At 40.4% G+C, this 15,401-nt stretch overlaps 1 pseudogene across 1 annotated transcript; it reads left to right on the top strand.

Moving 5' to 3' along the window:
- The first annotated feature begins 6 nt into the window (after positions 1 to 6).
- Positions 7 to 14,290, top strand: LOC309620409 (ubiquitin-like protein FUBI pseudogene; annotated as a pseudogene). The gene has a single exon. The product of its transcript is annotated as a ubiquitin-like protein FUBI pseudogene (transcript).
- The last annotated feature ends 1,111 nt before the right edge of the window (positions 14,291 to 15,401 follow it).

Below are 15,401 nucleotides of genomic sequence, written 5' to 3'. Positions count from 1 at the left end.
AAACAAGTAATGGGGATGTAATGTACAACACAGTGATTATAATTAATAATATTGCATTGCATATTTGGAAGTTGCTAAGATAGTAATTCTTAAAAGTTCTCATCTTGAGAAAAAAATTATAACTCTGTATGGTGACAAATATTAACTAGATTTATTGTGGTCATTTTGTAATATGTACAAATATCAAATCATTTTGTTGTACACATGAAAGTCATATAATATTATGTCAATTGTACCTCAGTAAAAAAAAAAAAGCCTAAAAAGAAACATCATATGATCATATTATTTGATGTAGCAAACATCTGAAAAGCTCAATGCCTATTCCTTATTAAAACTCTATGAAATTATGAAGAAAGGGAAATTACCTCAAATTGACAACAGGCGTCTACAAAAATTTACAAGTAACACTAATGATGAAATGCTGAAAGCTTTCCCTCTTAAATTGGGGATCAGGCAAAGATAACCACTTTCATCACTCTTATACAGCATAGTACTGGAAGTTCTGGCCAACACAGTAAGGCAAGAAAATAAAATAAAAGGTTTACAGTTTTAAAAGAAATAAATAATACTGTCCTTATATGACTGGCTACTTAAAAAATATATACAAAAAATAGAAATAATGAGTACAGCAAAGTGAACTAAAAGAAATCAAATCACACTTCTATACACTAACAATAAATATGTGTAAACCAGAATTAAAATAAATTTTAATAAATTTAAATTTCTCAACAGAAAATATAATACATAAGTATACATGTAACAAAATATGTACAGGACCTGTAGGTTGAAAATTGCAAAATTTTCCTGATGACAGGAAATCTAAAACCTAAATACTTAGAAAAAAATTACTGTATTCATGGATTGAACAAGTCAACATACTAAAGATATAACTTTTCCCCAAATTGATGGATAAGCTTAATTGAATTCTTAAAATAATTCCAGGAAGGTTTCCTGGTAGACATATACAAGATTACCCTGAAGTGTATATGGTCCTAGAATACCTAAAACAATGTTGACAAAGAAGGATAAAGTATAGGGCGAATCAATCTACTTGATATTAAGGTTTCATATATAGCCAGAGTATTCAAAACAGTGTGGTATTTGTGGATAAAAAGACATGTAGATCAATGGAACAGAATAGAGTACACTAGTGGCAGTGGTATCCATGGTTCAGTCACCAACATGCATCTCTTTTTCCACGCCCAGGAGCTACACACTCTCGAGGTGACTGGCCAGGAGACTGTCACCCAGATCAAAGTTCATGTAGCCTCATTGGAGGGTATCACTAAGAAGATCAAGTCCTGCTCCTGGAACACACAACCCTAGAGGATAAGGCTACCCAGGGCCAGTGGGGGGTGGAGGCTCTGAGCACTCTGGAGGTAGCTAGCCACATGCTTGGAGGTAAAGTCCATGGTTCCATGGCCTGTGCCAGGAAAATAAGAAGTCAGACTTCCAAGGTGGCCAAACAAGAGAAGAAGAAGATGGGCTGGGCCAAGAGGCATATGCAGTACAACCAGTGCTTTGTCAATATTGTGCCAACTTTTGTCAAGAAGAAGGGCCATAATGCAAACTCCTAAGAAGTCCTTTGTTATCTTGGCTGTCTTTAATAAAGCCACTTAGCCTAATCATTAAAAAAAAAAAAAAAAAGAATAGAGTACCCAGAAATAGACACATACAGTATGCTCAACTGATTTTTGACAAAGGTATGAAATGAATTCCACGGAGGAAAGACAACATTTCAACAAATAGTACTGGAATAATGGGAAATATATAAGTAAAAAAATTGTACCTATACCTCACACCTTATACAAAAATTAACTCAAAATAGATAATGGATTCAAATGTAAATGTAAAACTATAAAACTTTGAGAAAAATCAAAGGAGAAATTTTGGGAGATCTAGGGCTAGGCAGAGTTTTTAGTTTTGACAACAAAAACACAATTCATAAAAGAAAAGAATGATTAATTGAATCTCATCAAAATAAAAATGTTTGCTCTATGTAAGACCATGTGAAAAAGATGTAAAGAAAATATACAGGTGAGACAATGGTGGGGGAAGGCACCTGTGGGGCCGACTGACGGGTTGAAGGAAGGAAGCGTGTGAGCGAAGTCCCAGTGCACGCTGCAGCAGCACATGTACCTTCCACTTCCGGGCGTGAGGTGCTGTGAGGAAAGCTGAAGTGAGCGGACTCACACCGGCAGCAGGATGCCGCTACTGCCACCCCAGCCTAGCCTCCCTCGACTTTGGCGCTCCCATGATGGGGGCCTGGGTTCCTCAGCACACCCTGATCCAGCAGCCCCAGAGACTGTCCCCAGTCCTTTGGAAGCCCTGGCGCAAGTCCAGGCCCTTGGCGGGGAGGACGACGGAGCTGCAATCGGCACTGCTACTGTGAAGACAGCTGGCAGATACTTACAGAGGGCCTATTACATGCCAGGGACTGTAACAAATGCTGGACTACATCAGCAAAAAAATAAAAATCCATGTTCTTGATTTCTCACAAGAAAGTATGATCGAAAGTGCAGGGGATGAGGCCTATGAACACGGCCCCCTATGAGCAGGTGGAACTAGACTGAGCACAGAGGAAAAGAAAATAAGGAAGAGGTTGTAGAGAATTGGTATTATTTCATCATTCAATGTTTAAGAATTCCTCAGTAAAATTATGCAGGCTTGGACTGAGACCTTCAAAGATGGCAGAGGAGTGAGATGCGGAGATCGCTTTCCTCCCCACAAATACATCAGAAATACATCTACATGTGGAACAACTCCTACAGAACACCTACTGAACGCTGACAGAGGACCTCAGACTTCCCAAAAGGCAAGAAATGCCCCATGTACCTGACCGTGTGGCTGACAGTGTCTTGGTGCTCCCGCTGGGTGTCAGGCCTGTGCCTATGAGGTGGGAGAGCCGAGTTCAGGAAACTAGTCCACCAGAGACCTCCTGGCTCCATGTAATATTAAATAGCAAAAGCTCTCCCAGAGATCTCCATCTCAACGCTAATACCCAGTTCCACTTAATGACCAGAAAGCTACAGTGCAGGACAGCTTATGCCAAGCAACTAGCAAGATAGGAACACAGCGCCATCCATTAGCAGAGAGGCTGCCTAAACTCATAATAAGGTCACAGACACCCCAAAACACACCACTGAATGTGGTCCTGCCCAACAAAAAGACAACATTCAGACTAATTATCCAGAACACAGGAACCAGTCCACTCCACCAGGAAGCCTACAAAATCCACTGAACCAACTTTAGCCACTGGGGGCAGACACCAAAAACAATGGGAACTGTGAACCTGCAGCCTGCGAAAAGGAGACCCCAAACACAGTAAGTTAAGCAAAATGAGAAGACAGAGGAGTACACAGCAGATGAAGGAGCAAGGTTAAAAACTCATCGGACCAAACAAATGAAGAGAAAATAGGCAGTCTACTTGAAAAAGAATTCAGAGTAATTATAGTAAAGATATCCAAAATCTCGGAAATAGAATGGAGAAAATACAAAAAAACGTTTAACAAGGACCTAAAAGACCTAAAGAGCAAACAAAAATGATGAAAACTACAGTAAATAAAATTAAAAATTCTCTAGAAGGAATCAATAGCAGAATAACTAAGGCAGAAGAACAGATAAGTGACCTGGAAGATAAAATAGTGGAAATAACTACTGCAGACCAGAATAAAGAAAAAAGAAAGAAAAGAATTGAGGACAGTCTCAGAGACCTCTGGGACAACATTGAACGCACCAACATTCAGATTATAGGGGTCTCAGAAGAAGAAGAGAAAAAGAAACGGACTGAGAAAATATTTGAAGAAATTATAGTTGAAAACTTCCCTAATATGGGAAAGGAGATAGTTAATCAAGTCCAGGAAGCACAGAGAGTATTATACAGAATAAATCCAAAGAGAAACACGCCAAGACACATATTAATCAAACTATCAAAAATTAAATAAAAGAAAAAAATTAAAAGCACCAAAGGGAAAATAACAAATAATATAAAAGGGAATCCCCATAAGGTTAACAGCTGATCTTTCAGCAGAAACTCTGCAAGCCACAATGGAGTGGCAGGACATATTTAAAGAGATGAAAGGCAAAAAACCACAACCAAGATTACTCTACCCAGCAAGGATCTCATTCAGATTTGACAGAGAAATTAAAACCTTTACAAATAAGCAAAAGCTAAGAGAATTCAACACCACAAAACCAGCTTTACAATAAATGCTAAAGGAACTTCTCTAGGCAGGAAACACTAGAGAAGGAAAACACCTATAATAACAAACTAAAATCAGTTAAGAAAATGGTAATAGTAACATACATATGGATAATTACCTTAAATGTAAATGGATTAAATGCTCCACCCAAAAGACATAGGCTGGCTGAAGGGATACAAAAACAAGACCCATATATATGCTGTCCAGAAGAGACAAACTTCAGACCTAGGGTCACATACAGACTGAAAGTGAGGTGATGGAAAAAGATATTCCATGAAAATGGAAATCAAAAGAAAGCTGGAGTAGCAATTCTCATATCAGAAAAAATAGACTTTAAAATAAAGATTATTCCAAGAGAAAAAGAAGGACACTACATAATGATCAGGGAATCAATCCAAGAAGAAGATATAACAATTGTAAATATTTATGCACCCAACATAGGAGCACCTCAATATATAAGGCAAATGCTAACAGCCATAAAAGGAGAAATTGACAGTAACACAATCATAGTAGGGGACTTTAACACCCCACTTTCACCAATGGACAGATCATCCAAAAAGAAAACAAGTAAGGAAACACAAGCTTTAAATGACACATTAAACAAGATGGACTTAATTATTATTTATAGGATATTCCATCCAAAAACAACACAATACACTTTCTTCTCAAGTGTTCATGGAGCATTCTCCAGGATAGATCATATCTTCAGTCACAAATCAAGCCTTGGTAAATTTAAGAAAATTGAAATCATATCAAGTACCTTTTCCAACCTCAATGCTATGACTAGATATCAATTACAGGAAAAAAATCTGTAAAAAATACAAATGCATTGAGGTAAGCAATACACTAGTTAATAACCAAGAGATCACTGAGGAAATCAAAGAGGAAATCAAAAAATACCTAGAAATAAATGACAATGAAAACATGATGACCCAAAATCTATGGGATGCAGCAAAAGCAGTTCTACGAGGGAAGTATATAGCAATACAATCCTACCTCAAGAAAAAAGAAACATCTCAAATAAACAACCTAATCTTACACCTAAAGCAATTAGAGAAAGAGGAACAAAATAATCAAAAAGTTAGCAGAAGGAAAAAATCATAAAGATCAGATCAGAAATAAATGAAAAAGAAATGAAGGAAACAATAGCAAAAATGAATAAAACTAAAAGCTGGTTCATGAGAAGATAAACAAAGTTAATAAACCATTAGCCAGACTCATCAAGAAAAAAAGGGAGAAGACTTAAATCAATAGAATTAGAAATGAAAAAGTAGAAGTAACAACTGACACTACAGAAATACAAAGGATCATGAGAGATTACTACAAGCAACTATATGCCAAGAAAATGGACAACCTGGAAGAAAAAACACATTCTTAGAAAAGCAAAGCCTTCTGAGACGGAACCAGGAAGAAATAGAAAATATACACAGACCAATCACAAGCACTGAAATTGAAACTGTAATTAAATATCTTCCAACAAACAAAAGCCCAGGACCAGATGGCTTCACAGGTGAATTCTATCAAACACTTAGAGAAGAGCTAACACCTATCTTTCTCAAACTTTTCCAAAATATAGCACAGGGAGGAACACTCCCAAAGTCATTCGGCGAGGACACCATCACCCTGATACCAAAATCAGACAAATATGTCTCAAAGAAAGAAAACTACAGGCCAATAACACTGATGAACATAGATGCAAAAATCCTCAACAAAATGCTAGCAAACAGAATCCAATAGCACATTAAAAGGATCATACACCATGATCAATTGGGGTTTATCTCAGGAATGCAGGGATTCTTCAATATATGTAAATCAATCAATGGGATACACCATATTAACAAATTGAAGGAGAAAACGCATATGATCATCTCAATAGATGCAGAAAAATCTTTTGACAAAATTCAACACCAATTTATAATAAAAACCCTCCAGAAAGTAGGCATAGGGGGAACATACCTCAACATAATAAAGGCCATATATGACAAACCCACAACCAACATCATTCTCAATGGTGAAAAATTGAAACCATTTCCACTAAGATCAGGATCAACACAGTTTGTCCACTTTCACCAGTATTATTCAACATAGTTTTGGAAGTATTAGTCACAGGATTCAGAGAAGAAAAAGAAAAAAGGAATCCAAAACGGAAAAGAAGAAGTAAAGCTGTCACTGCAGATGACATGATACTATGCATAAAGAATCCTAAAGACGCTACCAGAAAATTGCTAGAGCTAATAAATGAATTTGGTAAAGTAGCAGGATATAAAATCAATGCACAGAAGTCTCTCACATTCCTATACACTAATGATGAGAAGTCTGAAAGAGAAATTAAGGAAACACTCCCATTTACCACTGCAACAAAAAGAATAAAATACCTAGCAATAAACCTACCTAAGGAGACAAAAGACCTCTATGCAGAAAGCCGTAAGACACTGATGAAAGAAATTAAAGATGATACAAATAGATGGAGAGATACACCATGTTCTTGGATTGGAAGAATCAACATTTTGAAAACGAGTATGCTACCCAAAGCAGTCTACAGATTCAATGCAATCCCTATCAAACTACCACTGGCATTTTTCACAGAACGAGAACAGAAACTTTCACAATTCGTATGGAAACACAAAAGACCTCGAATAGTCAAAGCAATCTTGAGAAAGCAAAATGGAGCTGGAGGAATCAGGCTCCCTGACTTCAGACTATACAACAAAGCTACAGTAATCAAGACAGTATGGTACTGGCACAAAAACAGAAATATAGATCAATGGAACAGGATAGAAAGCCAGCAGATAAGCCCACGCACATATGGTCACCTTATTTTTGATAAAGGAGGCAAGAATATACAGTGGAGAAAAGACAACCTCTTCAATAAATGGTGCTGGGAGAACTGGACAGCTACATGTAGAAGAATGAAATTAGAGCACTCCCTAACATCATACACAAAAATAAACTCAAAAAGGATTAAAGACCTAAATGTAAGGCCTGTCACTATAAAACTCTTAGAGGAAAACATAGGCAGAACACTCTGTGACTTAAATCACAGCAAGATCCTTTTTGAATCACCTATTAGAGAGATGGAAATAAAAACAAATATAAACAAATGGGACCTAATGAAACTTAAAAGCTTTTGCACAACAAAGGAAACCATAAACAAGACCAAAAGACAACCTTCAGAATGGGAGAAAATATTTGCAAATGAAACAACTGACAAAGGATTAATCTCCAAAATTTACAAGCAACTAATGCAGCTCAATATCAAAACCACAAACAACCCAATCCAAAAATGGCAGAAGACCTAAATAGACATTTCTCCAAAGAAGATAGATATACAGATAGCAAACAAACACATGAAAGAATGCTTAACATCACTAATCATTAGAGAAATGCAAACCACAACTACAATATGGTATCACCTCACACCAGTCAGAATGGCCATCATTAAAAAATCTACCAACATTAAATCCTGGAGAGGGTGTGGAGAAAAGGGAACCCTCTTGCACTGTTGGTGGGAATTTAAATTGATACAGCCACTATGGAGAACAGTATGGAGGTTCCTTAAAAAACTAAAAATAGAACTACCATACGACCCACCAATGCCACTACTGGTCACATACCCTGAGAAAACCATAATTCAAAAAGAGTCACGTACCACAATGTTCACTGAAGCTATACTTTCAATAGCTAGGACATGGAAGTAACCTTAGTGTCCATTGACAGATGAACAGATAAAGAAGATGTGGCACATACATACAATTGAATATTACTCAGCCATTAAAAGAAACGAAATTGAGTTATTTGTAGTGAGGTGAATGGACCTCGAGTTTGTCATATAGAGTGAAGTAAGTCAGAAAGAGAAAAACAAATAACGTATGCTAACACATATATTTGGAATCTAAAAAAAACAAAAAAAGTTTAGGAAGAACCTAGAGGCAGGATAGGAACAAAGATGCAGATGTAGATAATGGACTTCAGGACACAGGGAGGGGGAAACGGTAAGCTGGAACTAAGTGAGAGAGTGGCATGTACTAATATATACTACCAAATGTAAAATAGATAGCTTGTGGGAAGCAGCTGCATAGCACAGGAAGATCAGCTCGGTGCTTTGTGACCACTCAGAAGGATGGGAGGGAGGGAGGGAGATGCAAGAGGGAGGAGATATGGGGATATATGTATATGTATAGCTGATTCACTTTGTTATAAAGCAGAAAATAACATACTATTGTAAAGCAATTATACTCCAATAAAGATGTTTTTAAAAAAAGAAAATATGCAGACTAGGAGAAAATATTTGCAAACTGCAAAATCAAAAAATGATTAATATCTATGAAGAACTCAACAGTAGCTTGTAACAACTTCCCAAGTGATGCTGATGGATCTGGTGTGAGGAACACATTTTGGGCACCATTGAACAAGGCTAGAGTGGTGTCACCAAGGTGGTGATATTGGTTATTCCTGATTCCACCCCTTCTCTACAAGAACAACTAACACCTATTAATGGACTTCTGAGAAAAACCTACAAAAAGGGTGTGAGGCTGAAGCACCGCATGCACCACAGAGACAGTGATGAATCACATTAGAATGGTAACATAACCAGAGCTCCCCAAAATCTTGGTAGCCCACACTGCAACCTCAATTGCAGTGACACTTGAGCAGAGAACCTGAGCAGTTGTTCTGCATCTGCAGAACTGAGTGGTTTCATCTGTCCAGGGAGGTTGGTATGCATGTGTGTCTCATATGATTACCAAACAAAGAGGCTTGTCATCCCTACAGCCTGTGTTGCAGCCCCAACTGGGCAGGGAATGTAATGTATAGTCCTGCCCAAAGCTTAATACAACCTTTAGACTCACTTGACCAGGAATCCTAGTCAGAGCTCCTGGGAATCTGTGCAAGCCATTTTGCACAGTCTTACTGACTTGGTTCCCTCATGAGCAGTGCAGGCCTCAGGTCATGTTCTGCTACCCTGCCACAATAGAGAAGTTAATTCATAACCTGCCTACTGCTGAGTGTAGCACCTATCTCTGAGTTTTAGGACGCAGTCCTGCCCACCAGAAAGACAAGATCCAGCCTCATCCACCAGAACACAGGCACCAGTCGAAGGAAAATGCAGCAGATGGACTGTGGAAGGCAGGACAAAGTAAGAACTGCGTGCATGGTCTGTGCCACAGCCCTGCACACCTCAGCCTGAGTCATGTGTCTCTAGTTGCAGAGGGTGACTGGGTGCAGGAAAGTGGGGTTTGCAGCATGGACCCAGGGAAGGGACAGATGTTGGCTGTGAAAAGACAGCCTGAAGGGACAGGAGCAACGAAATCCACAACCAGGAAAGTTTGTGGGAAAAGCCTGGAACACCACAGATTCAAGGTGCCATTGTTGAGTGGCATGCAAGGGGTGGCACCACCATTGTATCTCCTTCTCCACCCACCAACTTCTGCCTCTGTGGGCAATGGGAAGGGCACCAAACTGAGCAGACTCACCCACCCCTCAATCCAAGGCCTCCTCTGCCCACGTAGGCTCTAGGGTCCTGATCACTGCCCATCCCAAAACCTCCTTGGAAATCAACCCTGAGCACCCCTGCCTGTGATGGGAATCCACCAGTGCTGGTGGGGGCTGAGTGCTAAAGCATGGGGTTAAGAGAGTGGATCTGAGCAGAGGACTGCAGTTGGCTGCATGGATATATACAACAGAGGGGACAGGAGTGAAGAGCTCTGTGGCCAGGAATGCCCCTAGAGAAAAAATGGTCTGCCTAGGAAACAGGGCAACATTGTTGAGTGGTGTTCAAGGAGCAGGGCTGCCACTACCTCCATACATAAGCCCCTGCCTCTGTGAGAACTGGGAGAGACTTCCACCAGAGAGAGTGAACCCTAGTCTGTTGCAACTGCCTGCCAGTATCTGCCTGGCAGGCACTTCATGCACACCCAAGTTGTGGCCTCCGTACCCATCCTCAGCCTGAGTAAGCGTGCCCCAATCAGCCCCTGCTTTCACTCCTTCACACCTCAGTGGGGAACAGACACCTAAGGGTGGTGCACATGCATTAGTGGGACCAAAACCAAAGCTGAGGCCTAGGGGTGGTGTGACTAAGGAAGAGGAACAGAAATCTCTCTGTGCAGCTGCACAAGCCATGGATTAAATCCCCATGATCAGCTTGGTAATCCTGCATCTGTGGAATATATGAATAGACAAGTGTTCCCACAACTGAGATGGGTCTAGCTTTAGCAGCAGTGGAATTTGGGGGCAAGTACATACAGGAGTTGGGCCAGGTCATAGTCTGAGCTGGCCCCGCAGTGCCCAAAGCAGGTCCAAAGACCTACCTAGAGGTATTGGAGGGCCTTCTGGAGAGGAAGGGGTTGGCAGTGGCTCACTGTGGGAGCAAAGACACTGATAGAGGAGACCCCAGGAAAATATTCTTATTACCATTATTTTATATTTGTTTGTTTCATTTTGTTCAGTTGTTGGTGTTGCTGTTTTTATTAATTTGTATTTTTATTTTTTATGGTTTTATTTTTTTAATGTTTTAATTTTTCTATTTTTACTTTACTTTTTTGTTATTTTCTATTTTTCTTGTTTTTGTTCTTTTTATCATTTTTATGTGTTTGTTTTATGTTTTCTCTGCTTTTTTTTAGATTGCTTTCTCTTTTTGTTTGTTTTTCATTTTATGCTTCTGTTAGTTTACTCCTTGATTGTTTTCATTTTTGAGGTCTTTTGTTTGTTCTCTGATTTTTGTTAGTCATTTTTTTTTTGTTTTTTCTCTTTTTTTATTTTTCTGTTTTATTTTCTTTCTGCTTCTTTTTTCTGTTTGGTTTTGCTTTTATCATTTGTCTTGGGTTTGTTTGTTTTCTTTCTCTTTGTGTGTGTTGTTTTTTTTGTTTGTTTTAGTTTTGGCTATTTGTCTTGGGTTTTATTTGTCTGTATTCTTTTCCTTTTTTTCTTATTTTTCCTTCTTTTTACTCTGGCTGTGCTGAAGTTTGCAGGCTCTTGGTTCCCCATCCAAGGGTCAGTCCTAGGCCTCCAGAGTGGGAGCACTGAGTCTAGGATGCTGGACCACCAGAGAATTCCCAGGCCCAGGGAATATTAATCAGCATGCACTCAAACAGAGGTCTTCATCTTGACACCAAGACCCAGTTCCACCCAAATGCCTGCAGGCTTCAATGGTGGATACCTCATGCCTGCCGAACAACCAGCAAGACAGGAAAACAGCCCCACCCATCAGCAGACAAGCTGCCTAAACTCATAATAAGCTCACAGACACCACAAAACACTCCATATGATGCAGCCCTGCCCATCAGAGGGAAAAGACTCAGCTCCACCGACCAGAGCACAGGCACCAGTCCCTCTCAACAAGAAGCCTACACAAACCCCTAGACCAACCTCACCCACCAGGGGACAGACAACAAGAAAGAGGAATTACGACTCTGACGCACAAGTAATGGAGCACATAAACACAGTAAGTTAGACAAAATGAGATAACAGAGAAATGTGTTGCATACATAGAATCAAGGTAAAAACACACAAGACCAAATAAATGAGGAGGAAATAGGCAATCTACTTGAAAAGGAATTCGGAGTAATGATAGTAAAGACGTTCGAAAATCTTGAAAATAGAATGGAGGCACGAATAGAGAAGATACAAGAAATGTTTAACAAGGCACTAGAAGAATTAAAGAACAAACAATGAGTGATGAACAATACAATAACTGAAATGAAAAAATACGCTAGAAGGAATCAATACCAGAATAACTGAGGCAGAAGAACGGATAAGTGAGATGGAAGATAGAATGGTGGAAATAACTGCCATGGAGCAGAATAAAGAAAAAAGAATGAAAAGAAGTGAGGACAATCTCAGAGACCTCTGGGACAACATTATACGCACCAACATTCGAATTATAGGGGTCCAAGAAGAAAAGGAGAAAGAATCTGAGAAAATATTTGAAGACATTACAGTCAAATACCTCCCTAACATGAGAAAGGAAATAGTCAAGCAAGTTGAGGAAGTGCAGAGAGTCCCATACAGGTTAAACCAAAGGAGAAACATGGTAAAACACATATTAATCAAACTAACAAAAATTAAATACAAAGAAAAAATATTAAAATTACAAAGAGAAAAGCAACAAATAACATACAAGGGAATACCCATAAGGTTAGCAGCTGATTTATCAACAGAAACTGCAGGCCAGAAGGGAATGGCAGGACATACTTAAAGTGATGAAAGGGAAATACCTACAACCAAAATTACTCTACCCAACAAAGATCTCATTCAGATTTGACGAAGAAATCTAAAGCTTTACAGACAAGCAAAAGCTCAGAGAATTCAGCACCACCAAACCAGCTTTACAACAAATGCTAAAGGATATTCTTTAGGTGGGAAACACAAAAGAAGAAAAAAGACGCACAAAAACAAACCCAAAACAACTAAGAAAATGTATGAGGTATCACCTCACACTGGTCAGAATGGCCATTATCAAAATATCTACAAAGAATAAATGCTGGAAAGGGTGTGGAGAAAAGGGAACCCTTTTACCCCACTGGTGGGAATGTAAATGGATACAACCACTGTGGAGAACAGTATGGAGGTTCTTTAAAAAACTAAATATAGAACTGCCATATAACCCAGAAATCCCATTACTGGACATATATGCCGTGAAAACCATAATTCAAAAAGACACATGCACCCCAATGTTTATTGCAGCACTATTTACAATAGTCAGTACATAGAAGCAACTTAAATGCCCATCAACAGAGGCATCGATTAAGAAGATGTGGTACAGGGGGGATTTGAGAAGATGGCAGAAGAGTAACACGTGGAGATCACCTTCCTACCCACAGATACATCAGAAATACATCTACACGTGGAACTGCTCTTATAGAACACCCACTGAACACTGGCAGAAGAACTCAGACCTCCCAAAAGGCAAGAAACTCTCCACGTACCTGGGTAGGGCAAAAGAAAAAAGAAAAAACAGAGACAAAAGAATAGGGAGGGGACCTGCACCAGTGGGAGGGAGCTGTGAAGGAGGAAAGGTTTCCACACACTAGGAAGTCCCTTCGTGGGCGGAGACTGCGGGTGGCGGAGGGGGGAAGCTTCAGAGCCACGGAGGAGAGTGCAGCCACAGGGGTGCGGAGGGCAAAGTGAAGAGATTCCCACACAGGGGATCGGTGCCGACCAGCACTCACCAGCCTGAGAGGCTTGTCTGCTCACCAGTCGGGGTGGGCGGGGGCTTCGGAGGTCGGATCCCAGGGAGAGGACTCGGGTTGTCGGCGTGAACACAGCCTGAAGGGGGCTAGTGTGCCACAGATAGCTGGGAGGGAGTAAGGGAAAAGCCTGGAGCTGCTGAAGAGGCAAGAGACGTTTTCTTGCCTCTTTGCTTCCTGGTGTGTGAAGAGAGGGTATTAAGAGCGCTGCTTAAAGGAGCTAAAGAAAAGGGTGTGAGCTGCGGTTATCAGCATGGACCCCAGAGACAGGCATGGGACGCTAAGGTTGTTGCTGCCGCCACCAAAAAGCCTGTGTGTGAGCACAAGTCACTATCCACACCTCCCCACCTGGGAGCCTGTGCAGCCCACCACTGCCAGGGTCCCGTGATACAGGGACAACTTCCCCAAGAAGAACGTACAGCACGCATCAGGCTGGTGCAATGTCATGCCGGCTCTGCCACCATGAGCTCGCCCCGAAACCGGAACCCTCCCTCCCCCTGGCCTGAGTTAGCTAGAGCCCCCGAATCAGCTGCTCCTTTAAGCCCGTCCTGTCTGAGCAAAGAACAGACGCCCTCAGGCGACCTGCACACAAAGACGGGTCCAAATCCAAAGCTGAACCACAGGAGATGTGCGAACAAGGAAGAGAAAGTAAAATTTCTCCCAGCAGCCTCCGGAGCAGTGGATTAAGGCTCCACAATCAACTTGATGTACCCTGCATCTGTGGAATACCTGAATAGACAACGAATCATCCTAAATTGAGGAGGTGGACTTTGGGAACAAGATATATTATTTTTTCCCCTTTTCCCCTTTTTGTGAGTGTGTATGTGTATGCTTCTGTGTGACATTTTGTCTGTATAGCTGTGCTTTCACCATTTGTCCTAGGATTCTGTCCATCCGACTTTTTTTCTTTATAAAATTTTTTTCTTAATAATTATTTTTTATTTTAATAAATTTATTTTATTTTATGTTATTTTATCCTCTTTCTTTCTATTTTTTCACCCTTCTATTCTGAGCTGTGTGGATGAAAGGATCTTGGTGCTCCAACCAGGAGTCAGTGCTGTGCCTCTGAGGTGGGAGGGCCAACTTCAGGACACTGGTCCACAAGAGACCTCCCAGCTCCACATAATACCAAACGGTGAAAATCTTCCAGAGATCTCCATCTCAACACCAAGACCAAGCTTCACTCAACGACCAGCAAGCTACAATGCTGTACACCCCATTCCAAACAACTAGCAAGACAGGAACACAGCCACATCCATTAGCAGAGAGACTGCCTAAAATCATAATAAGGCCACAGACACCCCAAAACACACCACCAGACGTGGACCTGCCCACCAGAAAGACAAGATCCAGCCTCATCCACCAGAACACAGACACTAGTACCCTCCACCAGGAAGCCTACACAAGCCACTGAACCAACCTTAGACCCTGGGGACAGACACCAAAAACATCAGGAACTATGAACCTGCAGCCTGCAAAAAGGAGACCCCAAGCACAGTAAGATAAGCAAAATGAGAAGACAGAAAACACACAGCAGATGAAGGAGCAAGGTAAAAACCCACCAGACCTAACAAATGAAGAGGAAATAGGCAGTCTACCTGAAAAAGAATTCAGAATAATGATAGTAAAGATGATCCAAAATCTTGGAAATAGAATAGACAAAATGCAAGAAACATTTAACAAGGACATAGAAGAACTAAAGAGGAAACAAACAATGATGAGCAACACAATAAATGAAATTAAAAATACTCTAGAAGGGATCAATAGCAGAATAACTGAGGCAGAAGAACGGGTAAGTGACCTGGAAGATAAAATAGTGGAAATAACTACTGCAGAGCAGAATAAAGAAAAAAGAATGAAAAGAACTGAGGACAGTCTCAGAGACCTCTGGGACAACATTAAATGCACCAACATTCGAATGATAGGGGTCCCAGAAGAAGAAGAGAAAAAGAAAGGGACTGAGAAAATATTTGAAGAGATTATAGTTGAAAACTTCCCTAATATGGGAAAGGAAATA

This window comes from Balaenoptera borealis, assembly GCF_965194805.1.
Source record: "Balaenoptera borealis genome assembly, chromosome: X".
NCBI lineage: Eukaryota > Metazoa > Chordata > Mammalia > Artiodactyla > Balaenopteridae > Balaenoptera > Balaenoptera borealis.
Note: the sequence above shows the minus strand (reverse complement) of the source record. Positions and strands in the feature narration are given on the sequence as shown.